Consider the following 20899-nt stretch of genomic DNA (forward strand, 5'->3'; position numbering starts at 1 on the left):
CAATGACCCGAAACATACAGCCAAGGCAACAAAGGAGTGGCTCAAAAAGAAGCACATTAAGGTCATGGAGTGGCATAGCCATTCTCCAGACTTAATCCCATCGAAAACTTATGGAGGGAGCTGAAGATCCGAATTGCCAAGCGACAGCCTCGAAATCATAATGATTTACAGATGATCTGCAAAGAGGAGTGGGCCAAAATGCCATCTAACATGTGTGCAAACCTCATCATCAACTACAAAAAAGTCTGACTGCTGTGCTTGCCAACAAGGGTTTTGCCACCAAGTATTAAGTCTTGTTTGCCAAAGGGATCAAATACTTATTTCTCTGTGTACAATGCAAATAAATATATATAATTTTGACAATGTGATTTTCTGTTTTCTATCTCTCACTGGTAAAATTAACCTAGCTTAAAAATTCTAGACTGTTCATGTCCTTGACAGTGGGCAAACTTACAAAATCAGCAAGGGATCAAATACTTATTTCCTTCACTGTAACTGGTGAATTTTTACAGTGTATTGACAATGAAAGTCTATAAAATCTGACAACTTTTTATAAAGCCAGTTATTTACCCCACATACAAGATCTTGTATATGCTCTCAAGATATACATATAAAGGTATGTTTTGGATTTTGGGCACTTAACCTTTTGTTTAATATTTATTTTACCAGTAGACCTAATATATTTCATTCTTTTCTTTGTAGTTGAATACAATCTAGTGTTTCCTGGCACCAGCTATTTACACATAATATTCTTCAATGGGGATTACTGATAGTCCCAAAAAACGTTATTTTACATATATGCAGGTCTGGGAACTTATACATACATACATACTTACATACATACATACACATGTGTGAATGGTATAAGCAGCTTTTTTTTTATAAGCTGAACTGTTATAAATTGAGGACTTTAGGTTTAGAGCTTCTTTAAGAGCAAACTGTAAATCCAACACCATCACGGCAGTCTGTTTCACTGAAAGCTGTTATAAATTTTATACTTTTCAGAATTGACTATGACAGCCATGTTACTTCTCTAGCTTTCCATTGAGAGGAGGAGGAGGAATTAGCTTATAAATTTTAGCCTGTCTGCCTGCCTTCATGCGGTGGCATTAAAATACTCCTGATGGTTTATTAAACTGTGATACATTTAGACCTGAGCTAGAAAACATGTTTAGTGGCAAATTAGGTGCTAGCAGGGCCATCATTATGTGGACTGCTGGAAATTCCTGATGCTACATCATGTTCAGAGCCAATGAGGTCTTCTAAGGTTTATAACATTTTCCCCTTGAGATGCACATAAGTCAATATTCCGTGCTTCTCTTGATGAAGAATAAGCATGCTTTCTCCCGGCAAATCTTCAGCTGTACATTAATTGTTACACAATGTATTTTTAATGGCCGAGAAGCTGATTATGTAAGTTCTTTATTTCGTCAGGTGGACAGGTTCTGAAACACTACGGTGACCATTTTTATACAAATAAGTCAATGAACCTGCTGCAGGTCAATAAACCAGGTAGCGTATCCTTACATGTTATAGCAATGTCCCTAAATAACTACTTTCATAGTGCGGCAGTATAATGTCTATCATTTGCAAGAAAGCAAAGTTTGTTCACTGCAGATTTAATGAAATTGTGTCAGATTGGGATTTTGGGAATGTTTGATCCTGTCAGTGGTTTACAGGAATTTCAGCAGGTTTATTTTCACACATTAACCTCTTCGAAGAAGACAGTCGAAATATTCAGTGTTCGTGCTGCAGCTTCTTCTGTCTTCACAGCCTTGTAAATGTTCTTGCGAAATTCATGTTATCGCAGCAGCCAAAGCTTTTGAGATTGATGGGACCCTATCATCCACCCTGCCCACTCCATTATAAAGAGCCGTGTCGTCAGTGGCTGTGACGTTTTAAAGGAAATTGCCCATTTATGGCTACTCAGGCAAATGATATCATCACAATAGGTTTTCCTGTCTAAATGTGGATTATTTCTGAAATGAAATTACAGACTTATCTGGAAAACAGGAGACAGGGGCACCTGGTCTATGTAATTCGTATCCTGGGAAATAACATCATCCTTTAATGAATGCATAAATCCTATTTTGTAAGTCTGTTGCAGGAGCAAGCAGTCATTCTGCTGTTACAGAAGAAGCCCCACATCCACAAGGAGCGAGGCTCCACATCGTGTTTTCTGTTGTACTTGAATATATAGGACATGTATTGCAATCCTATGCTTTGCACAGTGCTGCAGTGTACTTGTTTTGCAGAGCTGCTAAAGAGCTACGGAACAGCTGTGAATTACTGGCTTCATGGATACATAATTTGAAATCTCCGGCCTTCATGTTTTTTCACAATCTTTGAGATTCTCGGGAGAAAATGTGCATATTCTTATTCACAGTTAACCCCATCTTGGTTTTGGAAGCCACTAGCAATATATTAGCCTTTTAAGGTAAGCAGAGGATGACTCGTCTTTACTTTTTTTTGTACTATCCATTTGTAATCTTGAGTACCTTGACATTTTATTCATTAGCTTTTTATTCATTAGCCTTAAGTCCGTTATAAACTGAGATTTTCCAATTTCTTCACTTTACCTTGTGAGCAACTAGAGAGACTGCATACTGGCACTGCCAATCTGTAGATCAAGAAGATTCTCACGCTGCTTACAGTAGTGTTGCACAGATATAGAAAAATGACAGATGAAAATTTATTGCAGATACATCCAGTGGAATCATTTCTGATGATTATAGATTGCTGTTCATGTTTACGCTTTTATATTAGCATTATTTGTAATATCTGTATCACCTAGAGCTCCAGATGGCAAATGTGTGCATTTCATTCAGTGTTTAAAGGGATCTGCAGAAATGCAAGGGATGTTGTACTGCAAGAGGAAAAAATAGGGAAATAGAGAAATCCACAGTGTGATGCCGGTGATGCCAAAGTGAACAATGGCATCTATTAACCTCTCTAAATAGGCAGTGAATTGAAAAAGCTACTTTTATGTTATGCTGAAGTGACATACATGAAATGCTTTGTTATGCAAATGAGACATCCTTAAATCTGGCACGATTCCTACCGAAAACCTTGTGCAGACCAGACAGAGCATTTTGCAGTGTGGTTGAGGTTTAACGCTTGCATTCTAGAGACATGATGTAGAAAGGACACACTACTCTCTGGGGTTAACTACACTCTTTAAATGCTGCAACGCTCTTGTCAGGAACATTGTATAGTGAATGAAGGGATGTATGCAATAACAGGTGGAGTTCTTCTAGTCTTGAAATTGTTGGGCATGGAATTAGGATTAATTTGTTTATTTAGGATATTTTAATAAATAGTGTTTGGAAAATCAAGCATGACTGAGCAAACTGCACTGGTTTATGTGATGATGTTCATGGATCCATGTGGAAATGCATTTTATTCTTCCTAAACTGCTTAGCTATCATATGTCCAGTATCCATGTGAAAAGACGCAGCCATAAGTTGTAATAGGGAGCCAATCTTTCATTGTCGTCATCAATACTTCTATTTTAGGGAGCTAGCTTGCTTCCTTCCATACCAATGTATGTTTATATGCGTTTTCATTGACTCCATAACGTAGCAAGTGACTTTATTCTTTACAATTTGTCATAACTCATACAGTATCCAGCAACAAGTTATGTAACATATTTTTCTATCGTTTCCAGACAACAGATAAATCAAAGCCTGGATTCTAGTGCTTTATGTTTAATATATTATTTATATCTTGCTAACAAGATTCCCTCCTGTGCATTACTTTTTATGCATGACAAATGTTTAACACAAAATAATAGCAATGTGATATGTTCTTATTGGCTTCTGGGAATGGCTTAAATAAATGCCTTAAGACTTTTATGTCACAAATAAAAGAGAATACAAGAAGATATATGGAAATGGAATACTGTTATGTAAGGTGAATGTTTGTGTTATTAACAATGCTGGACGTCCGCTTATGATTCATATATTTTAGATTTATGTCATGGATTCCAATTATTTATTTCATGTTCTTTCTTTCTTCATAAGCCTAGCTTAGAAGCTGTGATGTAATGGATTACGGGCCATTATTACAGCTACAAGGCAGGTTACCTGACAAAGCAGAAAGCAAATGCATTGCACATGGTATAAGGCAATTCACTTATGTTCTGGACTTAATGCTATCATGGCAGAGTTTGATATCAATGACATTATTCATGTTGTGTTTGTGTCTGCCATGTTTTTTCTAATGGCCAGACTGGTCATTTCAAGGTGCTGTAGAAATATTTAACTCAATGTACTGTGATTTCCCTGTGTTCATTTTGTGGTCTCATGTGATACCTAAAACGATAAAGCTACAGTGCACGTCCTTCTTTATTCTAACAGTGATTAGTTATTAGTATACTTTTTATAATTTTCCTGTTGATGAACTACAAAGTCCAGCATGCTTTCCTAACTTGCTATGCAGAGATGTATACTTCTTCAATACCTCCAGCTCCAAAGGTTTATTAAGACTAACCGTACTCAGCACACTCTGCAATCAGCTAATAAACGCCTGGATTATCTTAATTATGTCTTAATCAGTTATCCTACAGAATGTGATCTCTAAGAGAGAAATCCTGCATGTAGGGTACTTAAAGGAACATAATAATCTGCAGAGTGCGATATGATGAGCAGTACTCTCACACTGACCTTGTTGCCTCAAACTTTCTATAATATATATGTGTGTGTGTGTATATGTCTGTACGTGTGTGTGTGTGTGTATATATATATATATATATATATATATATATATATATATATATAAAAATTCAAATAAAGAGACAGTACTCCAAGGAAATAGGTGAAAAAAGGTGATGTGTTTTAATCACCCCACAGCCTGCCTGTGGGGTGATTAAAACACATCACCTTTTTTCACCTATTTCCTTGGAGTGCTGTATCTTTATTTGAATTTTTGTATCTACAAGGGTTCTTGTACCCAGGAGGTTTGCACCCACTACTGTAGCTGTGCTGCTTAACTATTTTTTCACTATATATATATATATATATATATATATATATATATATATATATATATATATATATATACTTGTGTGTGTATGTATGTGTATATAATAATATATATACTCGTGTGTGTATGTATGTGTGTTTACTGAACTGTAGTGAAGACCACCCCCACTTTCTCCTTAAGGCAAATAACAGTGCATGGAGTTAGATGACCATATGAAGCTATAAGACGGTTGATTTCTTTTTACTTCACTGATGGTAGTATTTGATCTACCTAACACCACGTGTCAAGTGACATCAGAGCACTAAGTGACATCACTAAGCTGCAGTCAGTCTATCCCTGACTGACTAAACTAACACTTATTTACAATGAATGAATATACATGACACTATTATAGCACTATAAAAGTGATAGTATAACATTAGTTAAATACTGTTATAATGGCTCAGATAGGGATCCAAAACCAGTCTGTAAGAGAATTTCTGAAGGTAAAGTGTAATGCTATATTTTCTATACTTCAATATCTTATAAAGAGATGCATGACAGTACAAAAAGTTTTAAACTTGAAATAAAAAATATACATAACGTTGTGTGTCAATTTTGCCATAAATGTTCCTTTAATTCACTGACTTTGTTTGGCCTTATGTTAAAGCGTAACTCCACTTTTTTTTGGACTTTTCGGCTTTAAAGGTAATTTATAATTGGTAGTAAAAACCAGATCACCTCCTGTTGTAGAGAATTCAAACTAACTCCCAAGAAAATGGTTACTTGAAAATTCTGCATATAGTAAGGGATGGATTTTCCAGTGGGCACAAGATGAACAGGTCAAAGGATAGCCAAACAGCCCTCCAGGAAAGGGTGGAGCGTTATACTGATAGAAGAATACTTATTTGCACTGCATTGAAATATCTCTTGTAAAAGTTTGGGTATCTATTCCACTGGATCTCTCTCTCTCTCTCCTCTCTTTCTCCCCTCTCTCTCTCTCTCTCTTTCTCCCCTCTCTCCCCCTCTATCCCCCTCTCTCTCCCCCTCTTTCTCCCGTCTCTCTCTCCCCTCTCTCTCTCTTAATCCCCTCTCTCCTCCTCTCTCCCCCTCTCTCTCCCTCTCTCTCTCCCCCTCTCTCCCCCCTCTCTCCCCCCTCTCTCTCCCCCCTCTCTCTCCCCTCTCTCCCTCCTCTCTCTGTTTAGCTTTGGTGATGTTCAACACAGGTGTGTGTGCCATGCTGCACATGATTCTGCCCATGACCTGGACATATAGAAGGAAGCGATTAGGTTCCCTCTCTTTTAAGTGTACCAGCCTAAGCTCTACGGCGCCCTCTCATGATATTTACTTGGATATCATCACTTTTGTGCGATCACCTCCCCGGTTCAACGCGACCAAAGGACATTTTGAATCTTTAAGTGGCTTAGTTTGTGATCAATGTCCCATCATTTTAACTGTTCTATATTTTGGATAGAAACTTAACGGTCCACTAATAATGTGGCACTCTAACTTTATGCTTACTTCTAACCCTACAGCATAAAATAGAGGTTCGGTATTGATTGCAAGAAGTCAATTATCTTCCTCTGGGATTGTAATATAAATAATACATCATTCTTTTGAAATGTTGATTTTCTTTCAAGTGTCTTTATAGATTTAAAGTCAAGTATCCATTACTGGTTATAAACCCTAAGAGCTGGGAATTGCTTCACAGTAAATGCAGGATTGTGTTGGATAAACCACAATAAATTAATATGAAATTTCATTCTGCACAAGTGATATAGTTGAATGATCTTTTATCTAGATAAAAAAATAAAATAATTTACTAATTAATCTACTATTTTCAGTTCATTTTTTCACACTTTCCTCTGACCTTCAGTCAGTCACTACAATATTCATCTTCAACATTAATCTCAAACATTCTTCACCCCAGTTTACAAAATGTTCATTTGTCATGACTTTGCTTGCCTTTCCAAATCTACTTCTCCATCAATGTGTAACTGTGTGTTTGCATTTGTAATATGAAATGTGTTCTCACGGGAGACATAAATATAACTGAAATAACGGAGCACCTGACATGCTCTAATTTCATATAGTATTCGAGTGCTTCTGATACTTAAGGACGAGGGGGTTGGAAAAGGTGAAAGTATGGATTTGTACTGATTTAATATAGGTATAATACATACAATGGGCCTAATCTTGTTCCAATAGATAAAGCAAGGAGGAAGCGTGGATCTAAAAAATTGTTTACAGTCATTTGTGACTTTTTCCCATCTACCTGCCTTCTACTGTCTGTAGGTTAGCAAGAAGCAAGGGGTCAGATGGAAAAGAGAAATACATGGCTACAGGATCTTACAAAACGAGGTTTGTTTGTAGTCTGTAACCATAGCGACACATATGTCTGTATAGGAGCTGACTACACAAAATGGTAGGGTTGTTTTAATCATGACTATTGCAAAGTTGCTTAATTTTTTATTTAAATGCATTGGAAGAATTAAAAAAAATAGGTTGCAAAGGTGTACATACCCTTTACAAATTTTTCCAGCACCAGAAAATGTTAACTGATGCATTTTTATTTATATATAGGCAGCTGGTCCTAAGTATATTTAACCTGGCACTAACAAATTTGTAAAGTACATTGTATATATTTCTCTGCTTATGGGTTGATGTTCTATATTAAATGTTTTGTGTCACAGCTTCTCTAAATTCCAACGATAACCGCTATGTCTAAGCATACAGCGTAGCATTACATGCAGGCTATTTAAATTAATGACCATCCAAATATATACATTAAGTATAGGCATTTCTTTTAATGGGATCCTAAATTGGCACTAGAGATGAGAAAACTTCCTGAAATTAGTTTCCGATTCGGTCGAGCCGGCCATCATATTCGATTCGGTCTGAACAAATTAATCGCGAATCGAAAGTGCCTCGACTCTACTGAAAAGTCGTGTATGACACTCTGAGGTCTACTAGGACTTTATCCAAACCTTTTCAAACGCTGTAACTCCAAGACTGCATTAGTAATGTCAAAGGGACGAGTTTGATTCTTGTGGAATCTATTCCATCATCGCTAATTGGCACACATTGGGCTTATTCCCTAAACTAACAAAATTATATTCTGAAAGATCTTACCTTCAGTGATTGGCAGGAACTATATGTACGGTCAGAGCAGAGCTTCATGCATTAATTCCTCTCTATACAGTGAGAGGAATGGGGCGGCAGGAATTGTGTTACAGTTATTGATTGCCAGGGAGAGCTCACGGAGGGAGGAGGAGAAACCTGACGTGATTATATGCAGGTACTGAATTGTCAGTTTTGTGCTTGACCAGCTGACGTAAATATTATCTCCATGGTAACTAATAATGATAAAAGGATGTCCACTTATTGGAGACGTTTGGAGCACCAATGGCTGAAATCACAAAAGAAAACTTGCACGTTCTTCCGACTTATAATGTCTCAGATATACAGTAAACAGATACAGATTCTGTATTTAGAAAGTGTAATATAAATTGTTTCACTAGAATTTGATCTAGTTATACAGAAAGCTGTAGTGGTTTTCCATTTTTAATAATTTGTTCTTGTAAACCTGTTTTAGGGATTAGTTCCAGTAACTATTGTGAAATAATAATATATTGTCTAAAAATGTTTACATAGTTTAAATCTTCTTAGCGCTTCATTTTGTTAAATGGTTTATTTTATTTATTTGTCACACACAATTTTCTTATCCTGTGGATAATAGTTCATTTCTAGGTTTGTACATATAAGAAGGAGCATTGACAATACAAGAAAATTACCTCAATGATGACAGAATTAAAGGATACCTTCACTTAATATAAAAGCCTTAACACAGTTGAATCTATTATGCAGGGTCAGTTTAGCAAAGTAGAATAAACTATAATACCAAAATCAAAACTTCAAGCCTAAATTAAATCGGCCGTTTCTTTATGTACAGTCCCACTATATTTGGCTTTAGTGGATATCATTATGCATTGCCCTGTTGCACATAGGATTTGCAGGTGCCCTTGCATATACTGTATGGGTACTGTACAAACTGAGGTCACTAGCAAGCTTTGATATTCTGTGCCAATGACTGGAGATGTAATAATTTATTTAATAAGCTTATTTACAGCACACTGGACCACAACAAAACATTGCACAAAAAGACAGTCATAGACATAGTGTATAGAAAAAATATTCATTCCTGGACTTTTTCATGTTTATTGTGTGAGAACACTGAATCACTGTGGATTTAGGTAGGCTTTTTGGAAATCTATTCAAAGTGAAATCAAATCTCAACAAAGTGATCTACATTCATTAAAACGGTCCGGGCGCTGCAGTTTAGTTGCAACGTTTTGCCTATGACGCTGGGACTAATTTACTAATACTATCTAATATGTAGATCGCGTGAACTTAGACAAGGCAGTCAGAATATGCACAAAATTTATCACAATGGTGCATACTCTATGATAAATTTGGTGCATCTTCACCTTGGTTGAATTTGATGGACATGTGTCTTTTTTCAACCGTACAAACTATGTAACTATGTAATTATGTATGCTAGATGTGTTAGAAACTTTTCTTTTCCTTATACCACCTCTTAGTTTGTCCATTTTTTTCTCCAATATTGCGATGATACCAAATTTAGATTTCGTTTTCTTATGTTTTACTACTTTTAAACAGTAAAACCATTTTAAAAAAAAATAATTATTTGTTTTTGTGTCGCTATAATTTAAGAGCCATAACATTTTTATTTTCTGCCGATCCAGCTGTATGCGGGCTTTTTGTTTTTGCGGGACAACTTTTAGTTTTTATTGGTACCATTTTGGAGTACATGCGACTTTTTGATAACTTTTTATCACATTTTTTTGTAGGCAGGATGAACATAAAACAGCAATTCTGCCATTGTTTTATATTTTATTTTTTACAGTTCTTGCCGTGCGGGTTAAATAATAGCTTTACCAGTGGTGATACTAAATATGTGTAATTTTGTTAACTTTTTATTTTTATAATAAAGCATTTTGTAAGGGGACAAAGTGGGTTTATAATAATTTTTTTTAGTCCCACTAGGGGACTTTACTATGTGATCAATTGATCACTTTTATAATACACTGCAATACTTCTGTTTTGCAGTATATTATGACTGTCAGTGTAAAACGGACATGGCCTAACAGGCATTAACTAGAGGCAGACCTGGGGGCCTTTGTTAGGCCCCCGGCTGCAATAGAAACCATTGGCACTCCGCGATCGCATCCCGAGTGTCTCGGTGGGGTGAAAGAGGGAGCCCACTCCTTCTAAAACCACTCAGATGCGGCGGTCGCTATTGGCCGTCGCATCTGAGGGGTTAAACGGGCAGGATTATTTAGATCCCACCCTGATTTAGATCCCGCCCTCTGGTAGCTGAGAGTAAGAAGCTTTAACTGCTCCCACACGCTCAGATTTATTCTGATGCACTCCTGTAAAAAGGCTACTGCACCAGAATCTAGTTTGTGACCGCCGTAAAAACACATATGGGCGGGTTAAAGTTTTTATGAATCTTCATTGCTTCTTTGCTACTATGAGAAGAATCTCAGAGTATAATTATTCTAATGTAATGACATTTGTCGTCATCGATTCCTAATAGACATATTTTACACTGTAAAGTAACAAAAATATGGTAAATAATTGTTGTTTTTTTTTTTGGTCTTACGTGAAGTATTGGGAATCAAAGGTCACGGTACTATGGATCAATTTCTAGTTACCTTCTCTGTTATAATGTTAAGCTGGCTATACATGTGAGATAGCTGCTTTTAGCCACTAGCGATCTCTCCCAACTCCAGCATAAACATGCACACTTAAGGGACCATACAGTTTATATCAATGGGGAGAAAGAGTAAGTATCTGTGAGACACCTCTGGTAACGGCTGATAACCCATGGCAACAAATTATTAGGTATGTTCAAATTAAACATGCCTGATATTTCTTTCCACCGACCACTTCCATCGAGAGGCAGTCAGGACGCCCAGTAATGGGTCAATCAGATAATGGGTCAATCCTTCCAAAATTGTCAGGTTCGTCTTAATTTTTATCAATTTGCATGGCCAATTTTAGTACTCTATGGCACTTTTTGCATTTCATGAAACTGTTATATGGGCATTCACATTGATGATTGCTTGGCTAACTATTATTATACACAGCTGCAAGATTTTTCTTCTGTAACATCCAGCCATTTGTGTTGAGCAACAAAAAATTTGAAGAGTGAAAAATGTACACTAGCTGAGAGTAGTCCATCTGTGCCAGAAAAAGCTTAATAATTATAAATCTATAAAATAGGAAAAAATTTGCAATACCCATGCATTCACTAAAAAAAAAAAGCGTTAAAAGGAGTAGGTGTAACCAGGCCTCTAAGGTCCGCTATCCTTTAATGTTTTACTATTACTTCTTTTTAATTATTCAACTGATAACTGGATACCTGCATTGAAAATTTATGATGGAAGATGGTAATTTTATACTTTTCATTCGTCTACTTTCAAATAGGAAAGAAAAGTTGTATTTTTGTTATTAATTATCTAACTACTCTAACTTTGTCAGAAATTGAATGATAGATTATAATAGTTTTATTTTAGCAACTATTGTTTAGCAAGGACAACGAGTAGAAAGTGTTCAGAAATTATCCAAAGTGACATTAGTCATATCAGATGATGTTTAGAACTATAAGAAAATATTCTATTGAAAAGCATCATAGAAAAAGGTTTCTAAAAAGTTTTATTTATGAAAACAATAAGTCAGTCAATAAAATAGTTATTATGATACTGAAATATTTTCATTCTTGACTTGATCACCCAATGAGTGGGTCCTAAGTTTGGAATATCTATAACTACTATAAATACTTTTTACTAAAAAACTTCACATCTTATCAATAAATTACAGAACTCTTTAAGTATTCTCTAATTTGAATCTTTACATATATGGATATGGAGAAAGGTGGTCTAAAGCCAGCCCAATACATTAAATTTTTGGCAGCAGATCACACTTATTTTAATAAAATCTTCTAAAAGTGGAAAAACAAGGAACTGACAAGGAACCTGTTAGATCCTTTTGTTTCACTGGATACATGTGGCACCATAGGTGCCTGTCAACCTCTTATCTCCGCCACTGTATCAAAATAACGTGTTCAGTCAAGTCGGACAAGCATTTTAATTTGGGAAGTCAGAGGTGATAGCCGTTTGGCTAACAGATGTTTTCCATAGCCAGCTTTAGCACCATGACTTGGATATAGTACCACAAATGTACATAAAGTCCCATATCATAGTACACAGTGTGTCAGAAAGAGGCAAAAACTATCAGATATTTTTTGATGAATAAGTAGAAGATAAAACATGTAACATTGGACACCTAGGCACAGATTGGCTTTAGAGACCGTTTCTATCTCCGCACTCCTGCAGTTCAGTGCTTTGTAAGGACACGTCTCAGCTGCTCTCCAGCTACTTAAAGAGGCTCTGCAGATTCTACAAAGCGACTTACCTGCAAACGCCGATGCTGCTGCAGAATCAACTGTAGCCTCTGGTGCCGATGTGTCCTCGCTCGTCCGACACGATGCAGGACCTGTGAGTGACGACACAGCGTGATCTCTCGAGAACACGGCTGTGTCTGCACTGCCAGAAGCTGGGCGTTCTGAAGAGAAGTGGATGATACTTCTCGTCAGAACGCCCAGCTAGTAAAAGTAGTAAAAACGCCCCGATGTATGCACATAATACACGCCCACTTGGACTTTTACTTTAAACACGCCCACTTGGACTTTTTCAAGCCTCATTTGCATAAATACAAAAATGGTCATAACTTGGCCAAAAATGCTCGTTTTTGAAAAATAAAAACGTTACTGTAATCTACATTGCAGCGCCTATCTGCTGCAATAGCAGATAGGGGTTGCAAAATATGGTGACAGAGCCTCTTTAATTAAACAATCCGATAGAGGAAGAGGCTGCGCACACACTTCTCTTCTGCTGAGTGGTCAGGTTTGTGCTCAAACCGTGTGAAGGAAAAGCAGGTTGAAGTTGTTGCTTGTTAGACTGGCTGGGATCTCTTTCAGTTATTAATTCATTGATTTGTAGAATCTGCAGAGCTGTATATAGAAATGTGCACAAGGTGCATTGACGTCAAATGTTTTTTTTTATATACCAGTGGCTTCTAACGTCATTCTAACAAGAAAAATGCTGCCGTTTCCACAAATTCTTTGTATTTAATATACTGTACATTTTCAGTAAATAATCATATAGTGCACCAAAATGTTGCTTTAAAAGGGACTTTAAACAAATTAAAGGAATATTTTTATCTTGGACAATTATGGCATATCCACAGGAAATGCCATAAATGTCTGATAGATGGTGGTCCCAACTCCACTATCTATAACAGGGCCCCCTCAGCACCATCCTACCTACTCCCACCGTTGCTGGGTTTTACGGAAACAGCTGAGCGGTTTTGCTTCCCAGAACTCGGGAGCTACAGAAACAGCATATCTCGCTGTGCGAGCAAAACACGCTTTGATGTTTCTGGATAATCTGGGTATCTCGTAACTCAGTGGTCTGAATCCAGTGGCAGAAGGAAGGACGAAGGTCAGGGAGCCCCATACTAGAGATAGGTGCATGTCCCAGAAGTGGGATCTGCATCTATTGGACATTTTTGGCAAATCCTGTGGACAAGGCATAAATGGCAAAAATGGGAATACCCTTTTAAGTCAGGCAGAATGGGTGGTAAGGTGTCTTCTCAATTGTCATTGCACACTGCAGTTAATTCAATGTCTGAGATCCATTTCAGTTCTTGGTTAGAAAAGAAAAACGCAGAGGATTGTCAAACAGATCTGTAAGCCTGGTGCAGCCCAATACTAGTTTTTACCAGAGAATTCAATCTCCTGAAGAGTCCTATCACAGTAAGGCCTCATTTACATGAGCGTATGCGTTTTGCGTGCGCAAAAAACGCAGCGTTTTGCGTGCGCAAAAGGCACTTGACAGCTCCGTGTGTCATCCGTGTATGATGCGTGGCTGCGTGATTTTCGCGCAGCCGTCATCATAGAGATGAGGCTAGTCGACGTCAGTCACTGTCCATGGTGCTGAAAGAGTTAACTGATCGGCAGTAACTCTTTCAGCACCCTCGACAGTGCATTCCGATCACCATATCGAGTAACCTGTTTAAAAAAAAAAAGAGGTTCGTACTTACTGAGAACTTCCCGGCCGTTGCCTTGGTGACGCGCCTCTCTTGACATCTGGCCCCACCTCCCTGGATGACGCGGCAGTCCATGTGACCGCTGCAGCCTGTGCTTGGCTTGTGATTGGCTGCAGCTGTCACTTGGACTGAATTGTCATCCCGGGAGGTCAGACTGGTGGAAGAAGCCGGGAGTTATCGGTAAGTCAGAACTTTTTTTTTTTTTTACACGTTCACCTATATTGGGATCGGAAGTCACTGTCCAGGGTGCTGAACCATTTTAAACTCTTTCAGCACCCTGCACAGTGACTGTCTCCTGCCGGGTTCGGTCAAAACGAGTTCGGCCGAACCCGGTAAAGTTCGGTTCGCTCATGTCTAAGACACTCCGTTCGGATGTTTGTAAACAGAAAAGCACGTGGTGCTTTTCTGTTTACATTCAGTTTGACAGCTCTTGCGCGAATCACGCAGTTCGCACGGAAGTGCTTCCGTGCGACCTTCGTGGTTTTCACGCACCCATTGACTTCAATGGGTGCGTGATGCGCGAAAAACGCACGATTATAGAACATGTCGTGAGTTTTACGCAACGCACTCGCGCTGCGCAAAATTCACGCATCGTCTGCACTGCCCCATAGAGTAATATAGGTGCGTACGACACGCGTGAAAAGCACGCGCGTCGCACGCGCGTATATTACGCTCGTGTAAATGAGGCCTAAGACATCATTCACACAGCAGAGCTGAGTGCAAGAGGCTGTATAGTCGTACATGCAGTCCTTTTTTACGCTATACTATGTTACTATGTAGCCTAAGGCTAAGTTCACACTTGCGTTGTATGATCCGTTACTCTGATTCGTTTTTAGATTTGTGGATGTTCTAAAAATAACAGATGCAAACGGGTGGTAAATTGTCAGTTTTTTTAAAGGATAAAGCTTCGTTGACACCTGCGTCGGGACTCCATTCATAGGTTCCATCAAAGCTTTCCGTCAGGGTAGACCATGAACAGAATCCAAACTGAAACAAACGGAAACCATAGGTTTCCGTTTGCATCACTGTTTATTTCAATGGTGACGGATCCGGTGCAAATGGTTTTCATGTGTCACCGTTCTTTAAGAGTTCCATCATTTTGACGTAATGAATAGCACAGCTGACTACGGTATTGATTCTGTCAATACAACGGAACCCTTAAACAACAGTGACAAATGGAAACCATTTGCATCGGATCCGTCACCATTGAAATCAATGGTGATCCAAACGGAATCCAAACTGAAACAGACGGAAACCATAGGTTTTCGTTTGCATCACCATTGAAATCAATGGTGATGCAAACAAAAACCTATGGTTTCAGTTTGGATTCCGTTCAGAGTTACCCTAACGGAAAGTTCAGACGGAACACATGAACGGAGGGAGTTCTGGCGCAGATGTGAACGAAGCCTTAGTTTTATGCATTAGTCCAAAAAACAAGCATCCGATTGCATCGTTTCTTTTTATCAATTTATAACGGTTCCGTTTTTTTTTTTTGCCACCTCCGTTGTTAGGCCTCATGCACATGACCGTAGCCATATGCACGGTCGTGATTTCCAGGTCGGCCGGCCGGCCACGGAGTGACAGCCGTGAGCCGCTCGCAAATCGAGGGCTGTGCACATGGCCGCGACCATTATTTTCAATGAGCCCGAACCGCATAACACGGCCGTAATAGACATTCCCATTCTGTTTGCGGTCCAGGCTCCGGGGCCATGCACGGACCGTGAAAACCACGGTCGTGTGCTTGGCCCCATAGGAACGAATGGGGCCGCAATTCTCCCGTGGATTTTCGGGGGAATTGCGGACGCAAAAGCACATTCGTGTGCATGGGGCCTTAGTCTGTTGCTAAGCTCTAATCTTAGACTATTTTTTCCTTGGGGGGCCTTTAAATGAGTAGTGTACATGAGTATGAGTACATTCATGAATTTACACCATTATGACAAAGCTAAAAATATAAATTTTCTCACCAAACTTTATAGAGATACAGCTTCAAAATGGTAATAGAATGTCTGCTGGGGGTCCTTCTATCACTAGATGTGTTTTCCTGTCAATAGAGTTTTAATTGATTTGCAAAATGCTGTTTGCAAATGGGCAGGGCAAAAAAAAAAAGGTTTCTTTTAACTGATGAAAAAAAGTGATGCAAACTCATTACAATTTGTTTGTATCAGTTTTAGGTTTCATTCACATCTGCGCTACGGCTCTGTTCTGACGTTTCATCTGAGCTTTCCGTCGGAATGGAGTCCTGACAGACACAAACGGAAACCATAGATTTCAATGGTGACAGATCTGGTCCCAATGGTTTCCGTTTGTCTGAGTTGTGCAAGGGTTCCGTCGTTTTGACTAAATCAATACCATAGTTGACAGCGCTATTCATCCCGTCAAAACGACGGAACTCTTGCACAACTGAGACAAACGGAAACCATTGGCACCAGATCCGTAACCATTGAAATGAATGGGGATGCAAACGGAAACCTATGGTTTCTGTTTGTGTCTGTCAGGGCTCCGTTTCGACGGAAAGCTCAGACAAAACGTCAGAACGGGACCTTGCCGCAGATGTGAACGAAGCCTAACATAACGGAACCAAACGGATGCTATCCGATGCAATTAAAAATCCCATTGATTTCAATGGGATTTTTAACGGATCCGTTTTCATGTTATTTTAATATAAAAATGGATCAGAGTAACGAATTATACAACGCAAGTGGGAACTTAGCCTTAGGCACCCCATTTGCTGTCGTAACCATGCTTAATCAGGTTCTGTATGTCAGAAGCAATGCTTCTAAGAGAGAATACCTCCGTAATACAGCATGCAACTAGGTTTTCATGCTCCTCTGTGAATGCCCTATTTTGACGGAGCTGTAATAGGTCAGTATGCCTAAAGCCTAAGATAAGGCGTCATGAAATGGGAAGCTTGACTTACAGGAAAAAGTATATAACCTATTGACAAGGCTTTATTATTTGGAGTTTTCTGACAGTTATATAAGCTATGTCAGAAGGTCACAAGGATCTGAACAAGGGCCTGGCTTCAATTAAATCAATGAGCATTATGGAAGCCTGATCAACATGTCATGCCCTGATTGACACATCAAAAAATACTGGGATCTTTTGCACTAATTAAAACCTATACATTATATCCAGTGATGAGTCTACTTAATTGACTGCGTAAATGTATCTTTACCCATAGAAAGCAATACATTGACTAATATTTGTACAAGAAATTGCTTGTCAGGCCTTAAGGTTTAGACGGGGTTGCCAACCTCTTTTATGGATAATAACGATAAGTATGTCTATAGCTCAGACGCTAATATGAACACGATCTCAAAGTTTCCTGTGAACTGCTAAATAGTGATAACTACAATCGCAATGACCTGCTCAAGTTTCTCCACTTTCAAAATTATCATAGAAAGATCAATTTTTCTATTATAAACACTGTCCAAAAGTCATACCTCCCAACCGTCCCGATTCCGGCGGGACAGTCCCGGTTTCTCACCGCTGTCCCGCCGTCCCGGCCGGTCTTCAAAATGTCCCGCTGGGAGCTGCATCAAAACAGCTGATCGCTGCTGACTGCAGCAGCGATCAGAAGAAGGCAGGATTCTTGCGGTGGTGTTCTCACTGGGTTCGATGGCGGCCCGGGAGTGGACCAGTCCAGTCACCTGACCTGTCACCTGACCTCACCGGTCAGGTGACTTGACTTGTCCACTTCCGGACCGGCATCGACACCAGTGAGAACGCCGCTGCAAGACTCCTGCCTTTTTCTGACGGTGAGTGAAAGCAGAGCAGAGATTGGCAGCAGTTGGGCCAGCTACCTCTACCGCTCTCCGCACAAAGTATAAGGGGCTATGTGTTGTGCTACCTACAGGGGGCTGTATCTGGCGCTATGTACAGGGGGGCTGTGTCTGGAGCTATCTACAGGAGGGCTGTATCTGGCGCTATCTACAGGGGGCTGTATCTGGCGCTATCTACAGGGGGCTGTATCTGGCGCTATCTACAGGGGGCTGTATCTGGCGCTATCTACAGGGGGCTGTATCTGGCGCTATCTACAGGGGGGCTGTATCTGGCGCTATCTACAGGGGGATGTGTCTGCAGCTATCTACAGAGGGGCTGTATCTGGAGCTATCTACAGGGAGGCTGTATCTGGAGCTATCTACAGGGGGGCTGTATCTGGTGCTATCTACAGGGGGGCTGTATCTGGCGCTATCTACAGGGGGGCTGTATCTGGTGCTATCTACAAGGGGGCTGTGTGTGGCACTATGTACAGGAGGGCTGTGTCTTGAGCTATCTACAGGGGGGCTGTATCTGGCATTATCTAGAGGGAGGCTGTATCTGGCGCTATCTACAGGGGGTCTGTATCTGGAGCTATCTACAGGGTGCTGTACCCGGCACTATCTACAGGGGGCTGTATCTGGTGCTATCTACAGGGGGCTGTATCTGGCGCTATGGTCGGGGGCTGTGTCTGGAGCTATCTACAGGGGGGCTGTGTGTGGCACTATGTACAGGGGGCTATATCTGGGGCTATCTACAGGGGGACTGTGTGTGGAGCTATCTACAGGGGGCTGTATCTAGCGCTATCTACAGGGGGCTGTATCTGGAGCTATCTACAGGGGGCTGTATCTGGAGCTATCTACAGGGGGCTGTGTGTGGCACTATGTACAGGGGGGCTGTATCTGGAGCTATCTACAGGGGGGCTGTATCTGGAGCTATCTACAGGGTGGCTGTGTAGCCATGTACAGGGGGCTTTATCTGGCGCTATGTACAGGGGGGCTGTGTCTAGAGCTATCTACAGGGGGGCTGTATCTGGAGCTATCTACAGGGGAGCTGTATCTGGAGCTATCTACAGGGGAGCTGTATCTGGAGCTTTGTACAGGGGGGCTGTGTCTGACGCTATGTACAGGGGGGCTGTGTCTGACCCTATGTACAGGGGGGCTGTATCTGACGCTATGTACAGGGGGGCTGTGTGTGGAGCTATGTACAGGGGGGCTGTATCTGGAACTATCTACAGGGGGTTGTGTGTGGCACTATGTACAGGGGGACTGTGTGTGGAGCCATCTACAGGGGGGCTGTGTGTGGCACTATCTACAGGGGGGCTGTGTGTGGAGCTATCTACAGGGGGCTCTGGTGGATGATTTTTCCACTGACCGGTAGCAGAGTTACAAAACTGGAAAGAAAATATCCCCATCATGTAACTCTGCTACCTGTCAATTGAAAAGTCATCCACCACAGGGTCTCCCTCTTGACTTTCATTGTTCTCAGCCTTTTGGTTTGTCCTGCAGCTGTTGCCACCGTGATGAGCAAATGTTATACCCAAGATAGGAAAAGTAACATAAAGACGACATAACCGGATCCATAATATCTGTGATATCCAGACTGTCTAGAGATCCGCAGTGAGAATGTGCGCGCGTTATTTGCAGAAGGATCTGGTGATTTGATGTGTTCATGATGGATATTGGGGCGTGGTTAGGGGGCGTGGCTTAAAATGTCCCTCTTTTCCGAATTCAAAAGTTGGGAGGTATGCAAAAGTCACCTGTTTTGACAGACTGTCCATAAATTTTTGGAAGGTTGGCAAGCCTCACTTTTGGTCACACTAGTCAACCAGTGCTGCTGACCAAGCAGCGAGCTGAACTTGCTGAATGCTATAGTGCAGCAACTGCTGGAGAGCTGAGCTTGATCGCTGAAAATCAAGCCTTTTATTTTATCTCAAGGATATATTTGCATAGAACAGTAGAATAGCAGATACACTTGTTGCCAGGAAACAGAAGTGCTTCATCTCTTCTTCCGGCTTCTGAGCAATTGACTCATCATGTATAAACATAGAGGCGCATGTATGTAGTCTTCTGCTTTCTGTGTTTATTTATATCTCGGTTAGCCTTCAATATGTAACCCTATTGCTGCCACGGGTACTCCCGGCAAGTAGGCTACATGGCCCTTCAGGAACAACAGTCTTATTACTAAACACCTTTTCATTTTCATTTTTGTCTTTTAAGTCAATCTACAATATGTTATTACTACTAGAAATGTGAAATTATTTTCTCTTATGGTATTTGGTTATTATTAAATATATGTTATTTGCTTCCAATCTTTTGATAAGTAATGTCACAAACTGTTAAATTCAGCATTTGGACCTTGGAAAATTGGAAATATTGGAAATTTGCAGATTAAAAATCTGTTTGGCTGGAGTAATCCTTAGGCTCTATTGACACGACAGGGTGCGAGTGTCGGCTGATAAAAACGGCCATTTTGGACCGTTTTTCCCAGCCGTTTTGCACCCGTTCCGGGCTGTGTTGCCGTTTTTAATGGCCGATTTTGACCCGTTTTTCATCCCTTTTTTTTTCCTGTTCATTTTAAAATCAGATGAATTTAATTTGTACGTTTTTTGCCAAACACTTCCCTCTGTAGATAATGCCACACACTGGCCTCTGTAGATACTGCCACAGTCCCCCTGTAGGTAGTACCACACAGCCCCCCCCCTGTAAGTAGTGCCACACAGCCCTCTGTAGGTAGTTCCACACAACCCCCTGTAGGTAGTTCCACACAGCCCCCTGTAGGTAATGCCACACAGCCGCCTGTAGGTAGTGCCACACAGCCCCCTGTAGGTAGTGCCACACAGCCCCCTGTAGGTAGTGCCACACAGCCCCCTGTAGGTAGTGCCACACAGCCCCCTGTAAGTAGTGCCACACAGCCCCCCTGTAAGTATTTCCACACAGCCCCCCTGTAAGTAGTGCCACACAGGCCCCTGTAAGTAGTGCCA

The 20899-nt window shown here is 40.3% G+C and overlaps 1 protein-coding gene across 2 annotated transcripts in view; it reads left to right on the top strand.

Moving 5' to 3' along the window:
• The first annotated feature begins 2010 nt into the window (after positions 1–2010).
• Positions 2011–20899, top strand: part of DLGAP2 (DLG associated protein 2) — a 500472-nt gene continuing 481583 nt past the window's right edge. For both annotated transcript variants that reach the window (XM_075861923.1, XM_075861924.1), the window contains exon 1: positions 2011–2437. The gene's annotated coding sequence lies outside the window, so the exon portion shown is untranslated. The remainder of the gene's footprint in view (positions 2438–20899) is intronic.

This window comes from Rhinoderma darwinii, chromosome 4 (assembly GCF_050947455.1).
Source record: "Rhinoderma darwinii isolate aRhiDar2 chromosome 4, aRhiDar2.hap1, whole genome shotgun sequence".
In the NCBI taxonomy this organism is placed as follows: Eukaryota; Metazoa; Chordata; class Amphibia; order Anura; family Rhinodermatidae; genus Rhinoderma; species Rhinoderma darwinii.